Source organism: Neopsephotus bourkii, unplaced genomic scaffold (assembly GCF_033783945.1).
Source record: "Neopsephotus bourkii isolate Nb327-2 ecotype Australia unplaced genomic scaffold, CSIRO-AGI_Nbou_v1 NB_272, whole genome shotgun sequence".
NCBI classification, from domain to species: domain Eukaryota; kingdom Metazoa; phylum Chordata; class Aves; order Psittaciformes; family Psittacidae; genus Neopsephotus; species Neopsephotus bourkii.
In genome coordinates this window covers 8,486,317-8,506,718 of record NW_026900781.1, presented here as the reverse complement: position 1 = coordinate 8,506,718, position 20,402 = coordinate 8,486,317, and the positions used below count along the sequence as shown (strand labels likewise).

Here is a 20,402-nt window from a genome sequence, read left to right as displayed (position 1 = left end):
CAACAGAGCCAGATCATAAATCAGCACTTCAGGTTTGTCCCTTCGCTGCTAACACCCAAGAGAACCCTTTGCAAGGTGTTCTTCAGGCATTTTTTGGTCACAAAACTACCATATGGAAAGACTGGGCAAGGTGCAGGGGAAGTGTATTTTTCCAATGCTAAGAGTATTTTCCTAGAGAAAAATGTTTCTGAAAAACTTATGTATGAGCAGAAAAGGAGCTTCCCCTTTATCTTCAAAGTGATACTGTGAGAGAGGGACCATCTCACCTAGCTCTTTTTGTCAGCTTCCAAGCTAAAGGGAGCAAATGTGGACTTTCATTTACAGAGAAGGTAAGCACCAGCAGTCGCCCCTGATTTCCATGACAACTGCAAACTCCCAACACATCTTCAGATCTGGTTTCTGGCATTTGTCTCTTGAGCTAACGCCAAGCTAACTCTAGCAGCAAAATTATCATGCGAAGGCATGTGGTCCATTAAAAATACGAGTCACATAGAGTTGTAGGGTGATGTCACATCAGCTGCCCCTGATGATGACTATCAAAAGTTAGCACAAGCCTCCAAATCACAAACACCTTGGCTCTGATCCCATTTTAATGAATCTGCTTTTACGATTAAACCATCACTGTAATTGGCACTGGAAGAGTGCTGGCAGTCTGCTGTGGTCTCCTTCCCTGCAAAGTGTGTTTGTGATGCTCATCTCGGAATGATGCATAGTGTCTGCCTGTCTCCTATTAAAATAAGTGGTATGAACAGTGGCTGGCAGGCAGACTGGTCAGCAGTGATTCATTCCCTGGCAGCCATGATGAGCAGCATGGGCTAAATTCAGCCTAGGTGGAGGTGTGTATTTCTTCATTTCTTTTCAAGGCATCACATCAATGTTACATCAGGTATGAAGTTTGGCCTTGTATATTAAATTACATATAGTAACTGCCTTTTACTTACTGTCAGCTTTTTACAAACATTACACTCTAGTCTGGGGAACAGCTTGTTAGTACAGCTGGGATTGCTCTGCGCTCCATAGGAAAATAGTGGGAAGCAGGCAGGAAAGGAGAAGAGATGACGGGAGCAGTGAGTCTTGTGTACTTAAACAGCAGCATAGACAGAGGAAAAAAGGCAAACAAAAACCATACCATATAGGCAGCAGCAAAAGCACAGCAATGCCTAGGAGCTGGGGAGAGGAATTTACACACTTTACATTTTCTAATTTCCCTCTGGATAAGAATTGTATCATTTATCTAGCCTTTTAGGCTGCAGAAAAGGGGGGATATGAGTTTTAGAAGGCACTACCTTACATGTGCCTACATTGCAAAGCCTGTCTTTCCTACCCCCCAAGCACAAACAGTAGATAAAATTAAAAATAAAATAAGCTAGCATTGAGTATTGTGGCACACAGGACGCTAAGCATTTGGGAATCTGGTGGATTTCTCAGATTGCAAGTTGGCACCAGACAAACAAAAATAACATCTCCCCCTGCCACTAGATAGAAAGCAGAAGAGGGGGGCCAATCCTAGAGTTTTCTCCTCCCCTTTTGTTGTCACCCTCCCCTTTTCCGATATTGATATTGCTCTGCTTTTTGATCTCTGCACTTCTTTGTTTTGGCTTCACAGGTATCAAGGGAAAATGGCTAGCAGTGAGTTCTGTAGCTTTTCCTGCTCTGCAGCCCCTCTGGCTTAGCCAGCTGGATCACACTGAATTAGTCAAGTACTTCATTATCTCCCTTCTCTGCACATTTTGCTCCAGGTAATAAAATGCCCAAACAAGAGAGCCAATGCCTTCTGCTGCACTGTCTGTGAAGTTTTGTTGTTTTGGCCAATTCTGCATATCAGCATTGTGCTATGGGAGGGCATCACTTTTCATCCCTTGCCTGCAGTGCTTCCCAATCTCTATTTAGTCACAGCAGTTAGCTAACCATGTAGCTGTTGATAACATAGCACAGCTTTGGAGACCCTCAGCCCTCAGGAGGTCTGGGATTTCTCTTCCCAGTGTAGGCCTTCAGGAGGAGTGGCGGCTAGCTGGGAAAGCCAGACCAATTACATTGTGGGGATGGATGTAGTGCTACGTGAGAATTGCTCTTATTAGCAGCCAGTGGGATAGGAGTTCTGCAGTAGGGCATTTTCTGCAGTGTTGAGCTGCTAGTCAGATATCTAGGTCAAGTAGAGAAAGCTGTAGCCCGAAATCCAGGCAATTGCTTTACACACCTTTCTTTTGTGAGGCATTGTGCTGTGGAGGAAGGGAGTTTATTATTAGTGCTGGTGCTTTTATTTCTCTCCTCTGATCCTTCCAGTATAATGTCAGCTTCTCTCTTTCATTTGTCTTCTTCAGTACGAATGCTTAATAGCTACTTTTTAATGTATTTTTTTAAATGCATTTGTCTCCTCCCCCTGCTCCGTGGGATTTCCCCCCCCCCCCAAGATGACCTTTAGTTAAAGCCATAAACTAGCTTGAGGCAATCTCTGGCAGCTCTAGTCATGTGATGGGCAAAATGGGCCATATTTAAATCACATGGAAAAGAACAGGAAGAAAGAATCTAGTTCACCTCTTCAGTAATTAACCTTATTCACAACAGCCAGTGCTGAAAATATTTAAAATGTTATCTATTTGGCGGTAGGCATGTGAAAAATACATGCTGAGAAAAAGTCGGCTTTGCACTGAAACCAGAGTTGCAAGAAATCAGTTTTCCATGTTTGAATAGAAACAAGAAGTATCTGAAAGATAAGACTAGGTAGATATTTCTTTTGGCAGCCACCTTTCCCTCATCCTTGTTCCATTGAGTTAGCCAGATTTCTTGAGTGGGACATGCAGCTCACAGGGATGTGCAGAGGGAGGAAGCTTCTGAACCAAATTCTATTCCATGTACTGCACACAGTGCTACAGAAATTCAAATCCATAACATTGTGAAAGCAGGAAAAAAGCTATATATGCACATTATATATTTGAATCACAGCCTGCTGAAGTAAACAGCTGATTCCTATTGATTTCAGTGATCTGTGGATCAGTCCTTAGTGACAAAAAAAAAAAGGATCTCATGACGACAAAGGCCCAGACTGCAGCATTTAGATAAAAATATTAACTGCAAAATACTGCTAAATTAATCCAACTTCTTTTGATTATTGATGTCCTACTGTTTTCTGCCTGAAACAACATACACGATGCATCAGTCATTTATAAATTATTCATTCACAGTTATTTTGGCAGCAGCTTCTTTCCATTTATCAACTGATAAACGTACAGGAGATAAGAAGGGTAATTTTATAGCCCCTTGACATTTACCTTTGACATGATTTCCATATTTAATAAAGTAAAATACAAATGACATTCTGGGGACTCCAAAGTCCATATAATAAAGCTTCACAATAACTTCTGTATCCACATCACACAAGGTAAGTGAGCCAAATATGCACAAACCTCACATGCACAGAAGTGCCCCCTAGCTCTCTTCCCCAAGTGTGATTTCAGCAGCCCTGAAATGTTCTAGTTGTGCCACCAAATTGCAAAGGCTTTTCACGGCTGCAGTGGGAAAGATGATGGTTGACTTCAGAGGCTTGGATAACATCCAAAAAGCCACAGCTCTGGGGACTGCTGAAACCATGAGACATAGCCAGGTCAAGAATTTACTGCTGCCTGGCCTTGTTTCTAAAGAACTTATCCATATTGCCACCCACACAGCTCTTTGGCATTTCAGATCTTTGCCCAGTATGACCACAATGGTAATTCCATAAAATCAGTAAAATACATCTTATGTACCCTAAGGTTAAAGGTCAGGAAAGTCAGGTACCAGACATTCCAAGACCACATCTGTCCTTCTGTACAAAGTTTCTGTACTCTTGTTAGGTCTGCAGAACACTGGGCTATGGTACCATAGCACATTATGTGTGGTTACCGCATGCCACCAGAAGCGTAAGCCACTCCAAGCAAACAAAAAACGAGTGGAATGACTTCCATGCTAGCAAAGAATGACAAAGCCTTTGAACAACATCTGTCTTATTTTTTTCCCTCTAGCTTATGGGACAATGAAAGACAGACTTCACTTTATAAAAAAAAAAAAAAAAAAAAAGGGGGGGTGCGGAGGGAGAAGACACAAAAACTACACACTATTTTAAAATAGCAGAGCAAGAACACATTATAACAGTGCCATTAATCCCAAGATCTAGAGAGACTACCAAAATCCTCCGCACATGATAAAATACCAGGAGACCACTATGAAATTCGTATGCCACTTCTACAAGTCCTATAAGTATTGCACATTATGCATCTAGAAGTAATTACAGCACAGCCAATTAACTGTTGACTTGCTCTTGCCCTGTAATTCTAGACAGTATTCTTTGTGGAGTTGTACTTTCAAGAGTAATATTATACAAGAGACATTAGCCACTGGTTCATACCTGCACGTACTTCAGTAAATCCCTCTACTGTTCATTTGCAAGACACGAAGCACTGCATAATATCTATGAGGACACAAGTACTTTGTGCTGACAAGTCTACCACTACATTAAGGTGTGTTTTTCCTCCTGCTACCCCTCCTGGAAGAGGAAAAAGAAATCTCAGTTCCTTCTAGTTTTCTGATATGGGGAATCTTAAACTGAGAAATTAAATTGGCTAAGGCAGATTTCAGAAATAAAAAGAAATTTGGGGCTTCTGGGATCACAGCAAAGCCCACCCACTCTACCTGTGCTGATTTTAAGCATTTTTAAGGAGACAAACATAGTTTGATCACCAACAGCATCTGAGAGTGTCATCAAGGGGCAATTATTATGTGGTCACATACATTCCAGCCCGCTTTCTCCCCCACCAGGTGGTTTTCTGTCCTTGAAAAAACAAACTAAACAGTCTCATATTACTTGATGGATGTTAGAGCATGAAAGGTCAATGAGAAGCTGAGTTATGGTATAATTTTTTTTTATAAGTGCCAACAGATTAATGTATTCTGCACTTAGAATAACAGTTCAACAAAATCACCCCACTCCCAGGGACACATATAGCTTTCACAGTCACGTATAGGGTGAAGGAAACAACGGAGTAAAGGTGGAGAGGTGTATTTTCTGTCATCAAGCTATTCCACGTATAACTAATTCAGGTATTATTACTGTTATTTATTTTGAAGTAAAACTAACATAAAGCAAAACTCTGGAGATTTGGGTTAAGTGTTAAGGCCTACCCAAATTCAAATTCTTACTCCAGATTCACATTTGGGGATATTTCTTATCACGATTTTTGTGCTGCTGAAAGCTGCTGGACTGACAGCTCTGGAGGCAAAGGCCCGTTTTTCTTAGGTAAATGAGATGTACAGGGAAGAGTCATACACATCTTCTGCTGCAGGGCAGTAAGGAACTTAGATCTATATGTACAGATTCTTTTTCAGGGCTGGAAGCAGTAACCTAGGGTTGAAAGACACCATCTGAGTCATTGGGCCTAGATATGTAAGGGTTAGAAGGATCCCCTGTAATAGCCACCATTTCCCATGCACACCACACAACACCTGCAACACCTCTCCTCCCTGCTTCCCATTATAAAATTTGGAGATCAACTACAAAAGCCCAGGTTCCTCAATACAAAACCATGCTTTGCTGAAGTCCTTTTCAGGACTTCAACTTTTAGACAGGACTTTGCCTGGAGAGAGGTGATTTTCAATCCTAGTACACCATGGCTGCTCCTTTTGGATATGGTTCATGCTTCCATATTTGTTGGTTTCTTAAGTAAGACTTAAGTTTTATTCCGATTATATGGCAAGCCCCAGGGCTCAATTCAGATAAGCATGCTTCTGTTCCAGTGCCAAAAAAAATCTTTTTTTTTTTTTTTTCTTGCAGCCATCATAAACCAGTCACCCTAGAAAAACCAGCTCTTTGTTCTTGGGGAAACAACTATTGTCAGAATATTTTACATGTAAATGAAACATGGGAGCTCATCTTCCTCTTTTATTTGTCATTGCAAGCTCTCTCCATTTACCATTCTGCTCCGATTTTCCCATTTAGCAGTGTATGGAATTTGCAGTAGTGTATATTGTAATATGCAAATTGTATATAGCATTTTGGTGTCAGACACACTGAAATTAAATCAAATGGAAGGAAAAAAAAAGGAAAGAGAGTGTAATAAAGGTACCTTTATGGCCTCAAGCTGTAGATAAATTGTGGTCTGTGGTAGTTAAACAACAGCTGTTCAGATTTAAAACAAAATTATGATAAGGATCCCCAGAAGATAACACCTCTCGAGGTAACAGCATTTACCTAAATGCATCTGTTAGCAGCAAACACTGTGACTTAAGACTGTTTATGTGATATTTTATTCCCATTTGTTTTCCTTCTCTTCCCCCCATTCACATTCACTAGCGAGAACGAACCCTTCCATGGCAATCTGAGCCTTGCGGGTACCACCTCTCCACCTGCATCAGAAGGATAGACAACCTCTCCCAGCCACCCACAGGTGGAAGCAGGCTGTAGGCCCTGGGTGCTGGTAAAGTGCAAGGATTATAGAACAGCAAGAAAGCAAACTGCCACAGTTAAAGAAAACAGCAGGACTAACACGTTTCAGTAGGGGTACATACACTGAGACTCAGCAATCTTTATACTCTTTGTGAACAGCAGTCCTTTAAGAGCTTTACACCCAATAAAATTTAAACTTTTATATATTTTTTTCTTCGTTTATTGCAACAGGGATTTTTATTGCAGACATGTAGCAAGCCACCCATATGGAATTTCACAAAATGGCAATCATGCTTGGCCTGAGCGCCTCAAACCTGCCCAAACCGAGCCTCAGGTCAGCAGCTTCAAGAAGGGACTTTTTGCTGTGGTTCGTTTTGCCCATTCTACCCTCTCTACCTCCACTCTCTCATGGCTATATTGTATTTGCTATCATTAAAAAATATATAAATAAATAAATTAATTAATTAATAAAAAAGGGGGATCCCAACAAGGAAACAGCATTAGGATTTTAGCTTCAGTCCCATGTTGGGAAAATACCTGCTGGGGAAGATGGGCAGATACAAATACCCAACTTTTACCCTTCTCCTGCCTTTTTCTCCAACAGATGCGGGCGGCAGCTCTCCATCCCAGCCACTGCCCATGGGAACACCTACACACCCCTCCATCTCCTCAGCAAGCACGAGTTTAGCAACAGCGATTCATCACTGGGAGAAACATTAATATTTTACCTTAGTTACCAAGTGCACCCGTTCAAACTTTTATCTAAAACATTCTTTATCATCTTTTCATTAAGTTCTCAAGAGCTAATGGTTTCTGAGTTCCCGGGGTAAGGATGATGTTCTGAATAATGAAAGCTCATTATTTCTCCACAGAATGCTTGTTAATTCAAATGATGATATTAAAACTATAGTAGCCTTTAGCGCTGGGGTGATTTCTAGCATACTTTATCATGTATCAATATATACTCTGTTTGTCAAAACTGCCCAGGGCTGGGGCTGACATTCTCTCTAGAGGAGTCTAGTGCTTCAAGAGGCACTGAATACACCAAGGTGACAACTTGCAGAGTTTGCGCCTCTAGGAAATAGAAAGATGAAACTTGAAGTGCCATTGTCCCCCTTGATTTCCTTATTAGTATTCATAAAGAGACAGTATCCTCCTCTTTTTCTAGTCCTCACAGGGCTTCCTTTTAAATGAAATAAAAGGCTCACGCACACACACACAAAAAAAAAAACATGCACAAATTTTACATATAAAACAGACTCCTTTGTTGTAATCTAAGTAATCCGAAGTGTGTTTCTGTAGTCATGGGTAGGCATGTCTGCTGCTTAGAGACAATAAACACTTAAAAAAAACCCAAACCCCAAAACATAACACCACCACATTTAAAGACAAGGCACAGAATTTTTTGTATTGTCTTGTTTTTTATGACTTCTCTTCTGCACATGCCCTTTTCCCTCTTACCCATCTTCATATAGTCAGGCTATATTTCCTTCCTTTTAGCTTAGATCACCAATGTACTGCAAATGTTGCCAAGGCCTCACTCTCCTCTGCTCTCCCACCATCCTGCCCTCCCAAGAAATCAAGAAAAATCTTCATTCATATGGAATCCCTTGGTGAAGGCTAAAAATAAATCTGCAATGAAAAGTCCAATTAAAGTGACAAAAAACTGTTTCTTCAAATAACCTTACATTTCCCGCACAAGGGCTCTTTCTCCCACCTCCCACAGCCTGCATAAATATGCACATTCTTATCTGACTGCAAATTATATCATCACCTCCCATCAGGTGTTTTGCAACAGCAAGCTCTGGCATGGAGAGGGAGAGGAGATGCTCAAAGACTCCAGACTGGTCTCTGATCTCTTACTGGCATCAGCTATTTCCTTCAGTGCTCAACAATGTGAAAATTGAGGGTTTGTAATTGAAGAAGCCCCTCCTGCCTCCACCCCAATCTCTCAGCCCTTCCTCCACCAGCCTCCCGGAAGGAAATGTAATTCTGAACATCACACCAGCCCCACCGGGTGCTGGGAGTAGCCAGGTCAGCATTCATGTGTGCTACAACACACATCTCCGTCCCATCCTCACGTAATTATCTCTCTCATGAAAGATTTGCTGGACTTTTGCCTACAGGCAAAAATAATAAGAATATGGTAAACTTTTTCCATCTTCCCCTACCAGCCTCTCCTTAGAGGAGCAATTAAATATTTATGTGCTTTAAAACACTTAACTGGCTAATATTTCTTCAGGTTTGCACAGATTTAAGACTGAATGACAAGTTTCTGTAAGCAGCCTCCAATTCTTGAACAGAAAACAAGTTTTTTAAAATGCTTTTTCAGCCTTGTTATGCAGGCTTAGGGGGAAGGAAGATCAACCATGTGACTTCTGCATTCTTATTTACCCAGGGGCATGCTAGCATCTCAGACATCCCAGCAGTGGGAGCCCTGAGGCTGGCACAGCCCTCAGCCTAGGGACACTGCTCCTGCTGTCCAGGAACCCCACACCAAGCAAAGGGGCTGGCTGGTAATATGGAGTTTTCACCATGCTTAAGGCCCTGTTTATGCCAAAGTTCAAACCCTGTTAGTGAGAGCAGGAGGCAGAAGTGACTTTTGCTACAGCTGATGAAGGTCCCTCCGCCACAACAGGGAAGTTTGCCTGCGATGCCAGGATATTGATCCGAGCAGAATCATGCTGTTGAAGCAACTGTAGCAGGGGCACAGGCAACAGCACATGGGCCACCAGGTAGGGATGGAACAGCAGAGGCATTCAACAACAGTGAGATGCTACACATCAGCAGTGCTGGCATTATCACCTGCGCAGGCCAACAGAGCTACACCACCCCAGAGAAACGAGAAAGGGCCCCTCAAACAAGAAATATTTGTGGCCTAAAACATGCAGCTAGGCTTACTGCATTGCCAATGCTGAGGTATTATCAAACACGGTGCTCATACAATAGCATTATCCTATCCTGCAGCCTATGCATGCACTTGTGGCTAAAACCAGGAGCACACCCCAGCGGAGGCTCTGGGGGCAGACTGCTGTTGTGAAATGTACTTATCTGGAGAAAATTAATTGTGATTAAAAAAAGAAAATACATGTTTCATGCATCCCGATAGTTTAAAACACGAATCAGTACAGGGCAAGATTTGTCTCATAGTTTTAGCAAGGATGCCAACAGATTTACAGTGCAGTCAGTGGTTGCATGGCAAAAAAAGCTTGGATCTCCCAATGATTTTACTCTATGCCACTCTTACCATGCAAAGTCCAATTGACTGATAGAAATACATCTGATGAGAATGGAGGTAGCAAAAGGGAATAAATTCACAAATGCCTCTCAAGCTGTTCCTAAAGTACTTTCCAGTATTATATACAGATTATATATGAACTATTAACTACTTAGTTCTGTGATAAAGCATGTAAACATGCAGACATGCATTTGTATAATTGTATGAGCATGAACAGGGTACTCCACACTTTTCACACGTACATAAACATCCACAGAACCCTGTTGTCAGGTTTTTTTTTTATTATTTTTATTTATTTTTTTTTTTAGCAAATGCCAATGAAACAGTTTTTTTTTTTTTTTTCTGCAGGTCTGGGAAATACACAGCTCTTTTTTTAACACAGATTTATTCTTTTTCACAAGAATTTTGGAATTAAACTTTTTGACATGCTCAAAATTTCCAGCCAAAACAGAGTGAATTTAAACGGAACGCAGCCATCCCAGCTTTTGTCCTCAAGCTGGAGTGCTTCCAGCAGGTCAAAACACACCTACATTTCCTTTCTTAAAAAAGAAAAAAAAAAAAAAACCCACACACTAAACTTTAAAGTTTTCATATTTTTGTAATTATTCCAAAAATCTTGTATGTTTTGTTGTGGGTTTTGGGGGGTTTGGGGTTTTTTTGTTTGTTTTTTTTTTGGGGGGGGGGGGAAGAGGGGTTGGTTTGGGGTGTTTTGTTTTTTTTTTTTTTAACAGGACAAGTGCTGTTGACTGAACACAAACTGCAAACACTCTGCTTCTGAATCAAAGGTGGTTCCTGCCACCCCTTCAGTTTCGGGGTTGCATCTATATCCATTAATCCCTCCTGGCAAACCCAGCATGTTAGTGATACCAGAAGGGAATAAGAAGAGGATGTGGATAGCAGCATAGTGAAGAAACTGTTTCCCATAAGTTGCATGGCCAGCAATCTTACTAAACCAAACCTGTGATCTAAACAAGCTTTATTTGACTGCACTGAAGTCCTGAGCTTTCAAAATGATTTCTTGAGGAAGATTAGCTAAGTAAAAACCATTTGCAAGCAAAGGCTTGACGAGATCAAGGCCCTAAGTAGTTCAGTGCTCAGTTCCAAGGGTGACTTTGTGTAGAAGATTAATTTGCAGGACAGAATCCTGCAAAAACTTGTGTGGGTTTCCTTTGTGTACTGGCATGCACAGAACTGTCACAAAGGAAACATCTGCAGAAACAGAGCCCAGAGAAGCAGTCATCATTGCCCACAGAGAGTCACGGTGAGGAGGGGATTACCCAACTTGACTAGTTTCTGATCTAACCATTTTAAAAGCATTGCTTAGTGGCTAATGCAGCACTTCCAATGCTAATTATTTAAAATAATTACAAGTCACTCATTCAAAGAAAGCATTTAAGGAAAACAAGAGTGGAAACTGAAATGTCTCTTATTTATAATCTTTTTTTTGCATCAGTAAATTAAAGCTTTTCTTAGTCACCAAAACTGGAGCCATATTTTGTGCAATCCAAGATTCCCAGTTAGAATGTCCTAATACCCTGCACTTTCAGGGAAAAAAAAATATATATACATAAATTGCCACAGGATGAAAAAAAAATATCCAAAAAACCCCCAGGAAAGTTGGCAATACCACCCCAAGTAATTTGTTGGAGAAGCAGGAGCATTAGAAGTCCTAAATATGACAATGTAAATGCTGAAAAACAATAGTAGTAAACTTAAGTCTTAGGAAGCCATGCTTGGCTAACAGCTCCTTAACCACCAGTCAAAACAGTGCTTAGTGAGTGGCCAATAACCCTGCCAACACCATATGGTGATGTCTCTGAGAAAAATAGATGTTTCTGCAGGTGGCCAAGACAGTACATACAGGCTCTGAGCTTCCACATCCACACCCTTCCCACAAATCAAGAGCACCAACAGGGCTCTTTCATGATAGACCTTGTTGGCTCTGCAGCACGCTGGACCAGTGAAACTGGTTCTACACGCCCTGGGAAAAAATGACAGCTTCTACTTGCAAGCTGCACCGATCATAAAAGGTGGAAGAGGCTTCCATGCACGCTCAAACCTGCCTCTCAAGTGCCTTTACACCCAGCAAGGCAGGGGAGAAGCTTCCAGGAGCACTCCAAGGCTGCTCTCTAGGTCTCTGTGGTGCACTTCAGCATGCAGCCCAACCAGCTCATTTCTGGTGACGTTGCCCCTCCTGTGCCTAGTTTAAGGGCCTTCTTGTTGTGCAGCTGCCTGCCCTCCTTCTTCCAGCCCCTTCTCACCCTCCACCTTTTGAAGCATGGCCTAGCTGAGCAAATGGGAACAAAGTGTCCAAAATGTGGCAAGGGGCCAGCCTTGCATTGCCTTGAGGTAAAAGGAGCCAACTGTTTTTCTTGGAACATGCTTCAGATTTCACACCCTTTTTTCCCCACAAATGTGGGAAACAAGGAGCAACCTGTGTTCAAAGGGGCATTTTCACACATGCAGATAAGGCATGTTAATGCATACTGCACTGCTTGGCATAGCCTCATAGCCTCCCCAAACCTGAGCATTACTTGCCTTTGAGAGCCCAATTACAAAAAAAAATCTTAAATTGTTGAAAACCCCATTCCAGAACATTCTGCCCTACACAAGGGCTACCCAAGCTCTTTAAATTCCTTTTGAGGCTCCACAAACCACAAGCACCAGGCCGAGCGTGCTGGCAGCAAAGGCAGAGGTGGCAAGCAGACTGCAACCTCTCCATCAGTATCAGTAACAATGGGGCACACTGAAGTGAAGCCCCTTTACAGCCTAGCAGCCAGGTCAGCTGCCTCTGTTCCCACCTCACCCCCATGTCTGGACAAAACCAGAAAGCATCAGTGCTGCTGCACATTTGGAGGGTACAAAGATTTAAGTCCTGTGCTCAAGGTCTGCCAGATTTCACACCTGACCTCCTCTGTCTTCAGCATGGAACATCACTCCAGTCTTTTGCAAGCGCACAAAGCTAGAAGGGTGCTTTGGGCTGGACAGCACAGAAGAAAGGGAATATGAGTTCATACAAATTACAAGGATGACTAGACAAAGATACAACTTCACTTTGCCAAAAGGGAAAAACACACAAAAAAAAAAAACATGCTAGCAAGCCACCCCAAAATGAGCAAACAAACCTCATGGCTGAGTTGCCCTTTCCAGAGGTACTAGTCTCAAGTCAGAACTTTACTTGAAAGACTTTCTAAAAAAGAAAATAAAGACAAACAAGCAGTGTAAGACAGGAAGAAGTAAACCTTGAAAGCCACAAGGTTTGGGGCCTTAGGCTATTCCTCAATATCCCTCAAAATTTCCAGGCATTCTGCCAGCACAAGAGTCTACCTTCTGGTGCATCTTCATTTAACTTTGCTTACATTCAACCCCATACTTTTACGGTCCTCTGGCTGCTATAGTGATTCGTTTAAACATCAGTGGGAGGCTCCTCCCTCGCTTCTGATAGCCATGTTTACTGTGAGATTGTTCTGCAAATAATTATCAATATTTACATGGAAAATCTCAAATATTTTTTACACTTTATAGATAATTTCTTTTTAAAAAAAGTCTTCCAAATACAGAAAGAGCAGGAGTGGAAATAGCAGCCCCCTGCAAGGAGAGTCAGGGTGTTTTGAGATTTTCAAATGAAAATGGAAAGCTGTAACTACAACAAGAAAAAAAAAAAAAAAACAAACAAAACAAACCACCAAATGAAACCAATGACATGAATGTCCCCACCCTTCCCTTGCAGTACACAACTCATGAGTCTGTATAATCCACTGATGTGAAACATCAGGAAGGCTGGACTGCTGTGGGATTCTCATAGGTGTGGCCAAGGTATAAAGGATAACAAGAATACCTAGAACTAATAAACAGAGCAGTAAAACAGCAGGGAGTGAGAAGGCACCCAAAGCAGTGCTTCCCTCCTCACCCTGTTCCACATACGGGGAAAGACCCAGCAGGCTGTCTTTTGAGATCCGCTTACAGAGCATAAGCAGAAACCCCTATTATCTTTCCAATGAGGAGAGGAAGGGGAAAACCAGTGTGGGTCCCTTTCCTACCCTCTGCCACATCACTGCCAGACGACCCCCTCCCTTTCTCCTGAAACCCCCCAGGATCAAAGGCAACAGGGTCCCTGCAAACCACTGATGGTGATCACTGCTCTCTGCCATCTGCCCAGACCCTGAGAAGGGCCAAGACAAGGCATTTGCAATCACCTTCAGGAAGGAGTTGTAAGCACCCACAGACGTATAACTTGGACTGGGTGGTAAACCTGTGCTTCAGTTTTGAGGAGAGATGAAGGAGAATCAGCAGGGAGCAAAGGGACAATAAAAGCAGATTTTTGTGATAGTTACACAGAGATTTCCAATAATCACTTGGGTAAGGCTGTCTGCAGGTAGAAAGCAAAGATGTTTGGCCAAAAGTAAAGATCTCCAATTGAAAAATCTGGCACAAAATTTCAGAAAGCTCTAGAATATACTGAATATATTTTTGAAGGAAGAGCAAGTGTGGAGTAACTTTCAAAGGAATAAAAAGCCATCCACCAAACAAAGTCCATCCCAATTCAGGAAAATTATGTTCAAGGCTCATATGAGTTGAAATCAAGAGGAAGCAACTCGGAAGCCCAATGTGATCAAATGGATCACTGAAAAAGACCTAGGAAAGGAAATTCTAGGAAGATGGTAGTGGAAGTAGAAGGCTAAAGGTGAACAAGCAAGATGAGAAGAACAGAAGGAAGCTGGACCCAAAGACACAGTGAATGAGTAGCTCAGAAGTTACCAACTGTACAGAAGCATACAGAAGCGAACAAAGGCAAAAGCTATTGAAAAATGGAGATTGCAGCCCAGGAGCAATCTTAAAGCTGGTGGGACTGAGGCAATATTGTTCATTTACATTAATGCATTTTCTACTATTTATGGAAAAGATGGGAACTGCAGAAGGTATCTGGGACTCTTACAGAAATTGTGTTTTTATTTAAAGAGAGCGATGGCACAATCTTTTATATGGACATGGGTATAACCAGCACAAGAAGAGTTAGTGTGTTTAACAAGGCTGGGTATATTCAGAACAATTAGAATTGCCAGACTATTGAAGCACTTAGAAGCTAAAGATTAAAAGCAGAAGATCAGGATTTTCAAAGCTGCTTAGACATTCAGAAACGTTAGATGTCTCTTTCAAAGCACTTAAGCAGGTAAATTTATCTAATCCTCACTGAAGTCAACGGAGCAGGGTGCCTGACTCCAAGGCAGTTTTGCAATGCTCTCAGGCACCTACATACACTAGAAGAAACTAAATCACTTTGCAGATCTGGCCGTGAGCACTGCAGTCAGGAATTAGAGAACACTATTTAGCACTTGCCTTCAGCCTAGGCAGCATTTGGGAAGAAAAAAGCCCAGGAGGCCTGGTAAGAGGCTGCTACATAAGCCACGCCAAGTGACTTGGTCAGTTTAAAAATAAAATTAAATATAGAAAAAAAAATAAAATTACAGCCACAACTCCAGGAGACCACAATGCAAACCTAGCCTTTTCCTCCCAGGAGCTCTACCAGTCTGGAAGAGACCATGAGTGCCTTTCTGCCACAGGCAGCTTCATCCCATAGAGGGAGACAGGCAGCAACCCTAGCAGCGGCACTGCCCTCATCTGCTGCTTGTATTTTACCACTGCTCACATAATTGCCCTGCAAGAGGTGCCAGCTTGCAGGTAGCAGCTCCTCTGAATTCAAGTGGCATACGTGCAGTCTGATGAGCCAAGTTTCTCTGGAGCTGTCAGGGCCTGATTTTTTGGGAAGGTTATGTAAGTACATCCTCAAGGAGCACCTACGCAGCCCACAAGGCAGCCAATCCCCCTCTGCCTGCTGCAAAGGATCAGGCCCGCTTTTGGCCGGGAGAGCACGTTTCCCCATCTTACACAAAACCTGGCCTGATTTCCAGAATGCTTTAAGCCTTACATGGAACTGGGGAGGAAAAGTGTAAGAGAGCAAGTGAATTTGCAGTGCTGCACAGTGACCAAAACAGATATAGCATTATCAGCCTTATGCACAAATTCTCTTCTTTGAAGCACATTAATTCAACTATATACTCTTTATATTAAGTATGCATAACATATAAATATACCCTTTAATATCATTACTTTTCATTTTTACATTGTCCCCTCTTCTCTACATTAGTCTGCAGCCCAGTCTGTAACAGATGTGAATATCTGCAGAACCCTGGTTTTCCCCTCCATTCTCCATGTCTAGCATAGTCATTTGCGTGCTACTATGACTGTAACAATTGAGAAGTTCCACTGCTCAGATCTAATCATGGTTTTTAAATAAGGTCCGAACAAATTCCAGTTTCATACCTAACCAAAACTAGACAAAAGTCCACATATTTTCACCTGTTATGATGCAGTTTGAATCACAGCCCAATTTATTGGTAGAGAGAAGCTGACCCAACTGACTGGAAACATAACAAGCATATGGTGTATATCAGGTGATTAATTTTCAAACATTAATTTCAACTACTTTGGAAGGAAGAAGAAAGCAACTGCCAAGTTTAGTTAATTTTTGGTTTTAATAACTACATTTTTTTTCTTAAACTGCTTCTCCTGTAAACCTCTTTGTAATCTCAATTAAAAGAGTGTATTCTCATCTAAAATTTGGTTAGAAACTACACAAGTTGTAAAGCCCCCGAGTAAAGGATTTAAATTGAAGTGGAACCAACACCTAAACAATTAAATTACAACAATACAAAAGTTGCAGAGATAAAGTTGAAATTCCTAGTACTATATCTAAACAACAGTTGTAGTTTCTAAGCCCCAGACATAGTTCCTCACAGTAAGAGGGAAAAAGGCAAGTCGAAAAATAGCAAAATGCAGCTTGTCAAATGCAAAACAAAAACTTCCCCTAGCTGCTGTTTCTGTATGGTGGGAGCATAAAAATAATATATGAACAGGCAATGTGACAACCAAAGTTCGCCTCAATGATTGTTAGAGCTAAGAAAACATTTACTTCTGCTTTATATTCAGAAGTGCTGCTGAGTTTACAATGTGTGTCGGTGCAATCTTAGCCAAAGCATAACAGTGTTTTCTTAAAGAATACAATTAATTTGTGTTACAAGCCAGTCCATTGCATGAAGCAGATTCAATGAGGCTTTACTCCAGCCAGTCCTCCCAAAGTGCAACAGTTACATTTAAAAAACAGTCTAATTTTAAAAAAACAAGACTTCAGCATCACATCAAATTAGACTTTTCAAACTCCACTGTAAACCCAGCATAATAGTTTTATTCAGGATCTACCTGCCAAAAAGGGGAAAGCTAGACCTGTTAAATGGGATGGCAGATCTCAGAGTATGATGCAGTGTCATGAAATCAGGTACCCCACGCGCGCCTTTCTCTCTCAGCCCTTCTAAATAATTATGAAGTATTTCAGTTCAGTAATATTTTCTTTATCTGCCTTATGCCACCCAATTCCTAATTGCCAATGCTCTTGGCTTCAGTGTTCCCACCCCAGTTTCATATATCCTTTGCCATCCCTACTACATTTCTTCATTCACAGCCCTTTGTTATTCCCGACAGTGCTTTTAACGTAGAAATTGAAACATTTGCTTCAGGCTCAGATTTCCTCAGACTCCAGAGAAGAAGCTCAAAAAGAGAGCCAAGCACCCCCATCTCCAAACCTGGATAATCAAGCAGTATCATTCTCACTCAACCAATATCCCTCTGCCCCTTTCACCCTGCCCTGAGTCACACAACAACCCAAGACAAGGGATTGAAAACCCAGCCTGTGCCAGCAGCTCCTAGTGCAGCTCCCCACCATTGTCTCCTAATGAGAGAAACCTATCAGAAGGGACAAGCCTGGAAGTTACCTCAGTTGGAGAACAGCAAACCACAAGTGATAAGCAATCCTGAACTAATTTCATAGGAGGAAGACTTCTTCCAGAATCTGAGCCAGCTTTTATTCTTTTTTTTCCCCATGTTACACATCGAGGGTCATCTCCCTCTTCTCACTGTTATTGTTAAAGTTTCCTGCTCTTGCCCTGCATCCCAGTGCTGTTCGAACCCACTGTTCCCTGCTCCAGACCAGCATTAGCTCATGCTGGTATTAGATTGCTCTAAACTATCTTTAGGTAAGTTTAAGAAATGGTTTAGAATGGTTTAAAACTCCAGGGGAATGTCACCTCCAATGCCAAACAACAGCAAATGGACTAACCAGACCCAGATAAAGAATCAGTGCAACACCACCTTTTACATATCTCAGGGGTCCATACCTATGCAGAGTTGCAATGCTCAGTATTTTCTTTACAAAGCCTTTTTGTCAGTCATCTTATTTTTACTGCCTGCACTTAATCAAGAGTGAAATTAACCTAGATCTAAACAAGAATAGCTTGAAGTCCTGTAACTGGATCAACTCACATGCTTGAAGCTGTGCAAGACTATAGTCAGTTTATTCAGTCTGGTTCAGAGTACAAGCCCAGTCTTAAAGTACCCTGAATTGATACAGGATTAAATCAAAAAGATGTCAAGTGCACTGATATGGTACTGTGTGAAGAGTTGAGGAGATTCACTATAGAAAAGAAACTGCATGGCACAAAACAGAACTTTTCAAACTTGGGCAGCACCAGTCTGGTGACTCTTCCTACTTCACAGCAATATGGAGTTTCCTTGCATATTGCTTCTGATGCGCTCACAGTATCCAGCTATTTCTTCTTCAAGATCCAGTTCACAGAAGTCCTCCTTGGCATTTCAGACAGCAAAGGTCCATTTTGGCTATGCTTTCAGGAGCTTGAAACTGATTTTCTGGCTTGATTAACCAATCACTACATGCAGCCTGAATATTTCTTGTTGCTATTATTGGAATCCAGAAAATAGCACATGAGCAAGGACGTCATGACCAAGCAGTGGACTTAATAACAGTTTTGTAGGCTAATATTTAGTAAGTTAGTATTCACTACTACTTAAAAGTTTGTCCCATAAAAAAAAATCTTTAGAGATTGTATAATAATATTAAAAAATTATTACCATATCTTTGAGGACCAAAAGTTGATTAGCATAAGTCACCCTTAGAGACAAAGTATAAGATAATCGAACCTCAGAGCCTTCCAACTCAAAAGAACTAGAGAGAACACTTATTCACAGATTACCTACAAAACCTCTGATGTTTTTCAGACAGCTTAGTCTGTAGATAAAAATCTAAAGGCAAACTCACAGCACCTCATCCTGACCTCACCTCTTAATTGGAAACCATGATGCTCCATGATGCTATGCATTTTTACCTCATGCCTGACAGACACTAGATAGCAAGGTCACCTACTTCAGCCCATGCAGCAGAAGGCTTACCTGCTCTGCTGCTAAACCTTTCTGTCCTGAACCTACGCATACTGCAGCCTGACCTCTATTCTGAGCATACTCATTCTGCAAAGGTCCAAGAAATTAGCTTTTGCCAGCTTCATTTAAAAGCTCATACTGAGGGCTTAGTCTTGCAAGTTGAAAAGGGGGCCTAAGGGCAAACCCAGGCCCTGGCCTTAGATGCCTGTTCAGATGCTGAAAGTTATTCAAATGCCTCAGGTTGCCAGAAACACACCCTAAAGTTCAAGAGAAGAGAGAAATCAATAATACAGCTTTACTTTACAAGTCAAGCCACACCAGAGTCCTGCTCTCAAGATATTATCAGTCATGACAAAAGGGCATCAGAAAATTAAAACCTTACTGGGAGGAGATAGGCAAACAAGCTAAATTCCAGTGGCCTTTTATCTACAAGATCTTCACCTCACTGATCTTAACAAATTGCATTCACTTTCTTGTTCACCACTATACTATTGTTGATCAACCTCCATTTCAATACTTTCAGGTGAATACCACTTAATTCATTAAATGATTACAGCTAATAACAACCACACTGGGACTACAAATAGCATCACGTATCTCAAGGAATCACAGTGTTCAAGAAATGAGATTTAAACCCTACATTGCTGATCACATCCTGAGGTGCAACAGCAGTTCACTGAAGTGAAGAATGTCTTAACCAACAGACATTATCATAAAAATGCAAGTAGATTGCATACCGGAATCACAAGAGAAGCCCAAGCAGAATTACTACTATCCACAACTTCAGTTTTATGTCTCCTCCAGAGACACAAACCTGCTCCAGGAAAGTGAACTATGTTGCACGCAGTAAATTTACTGCCCTTTAAACACACATTTTCAAATTAATTGTGTATTATTAAATGCCACTCAAGCTCTGCTGACATTCTTTATCCACTCAAGCCACTGCTTTCTGAGGTTTATAAAAGTTAACCAAGTAATTTGATTGACTTCCTGCCTATTAATTCAGAGGGCTTAGCATTATTCAGATTACTTGAATAGATAAAAACATTTACTTTATTCTAAACTTCACTCCCATTGCACTGGTGAGACAAGCTCCCTCCATATAATATTTTAATTTAGTTTTCTGTTGCCACTAAAAAATGCTTCCAGAGGTACCGCAGTATTTCTAATTCACAGAAATATGAGAATACCTAAAGCAGGATTAGGGGGCTTTGACTTTTTCAGTCTGAAGTTCAGTAAATACTGAACATTGGTTCAGTTCAATTATTATTAAGCATTTCAAAATTTCTGCTTTGTGATTTGCTGTTCCTTCCTTGCAGAGCAATAAAAGCCCATTAACGTTCCCCCCATTGAATGTTTTGTGAGTGCTCTTTATATGAAACTATATAACACAACTGTACCTTGGCTTATAAAAAAAAGAAAATAATACATTAACACCTATATATTGTTCATGTTTTGCTAAGA

General features: G+C 41.3%; 1 long non-coding RNA gene across 1 annotated transcript; it reads left to right on the top strand.

Annotated features, from left to right (window-relative positions):
- The first annotated feature begins 411 nt into the window (after positions 1-411).
- LOC133208395 (uncharacterized) lies at positions 412-7,988 on the top strand. Its single transcript, XR_009724356.1, has 3 exons — positions 412-886; positions 1,607-1,739; positions 7,916-7,988. It is a non-coding gene; the product is annotated as an uncharacterized LOC133208395 (long non-coding RNA).
- Positions 7,989-20,402: the final 12,414 nt, after the last annotated feature.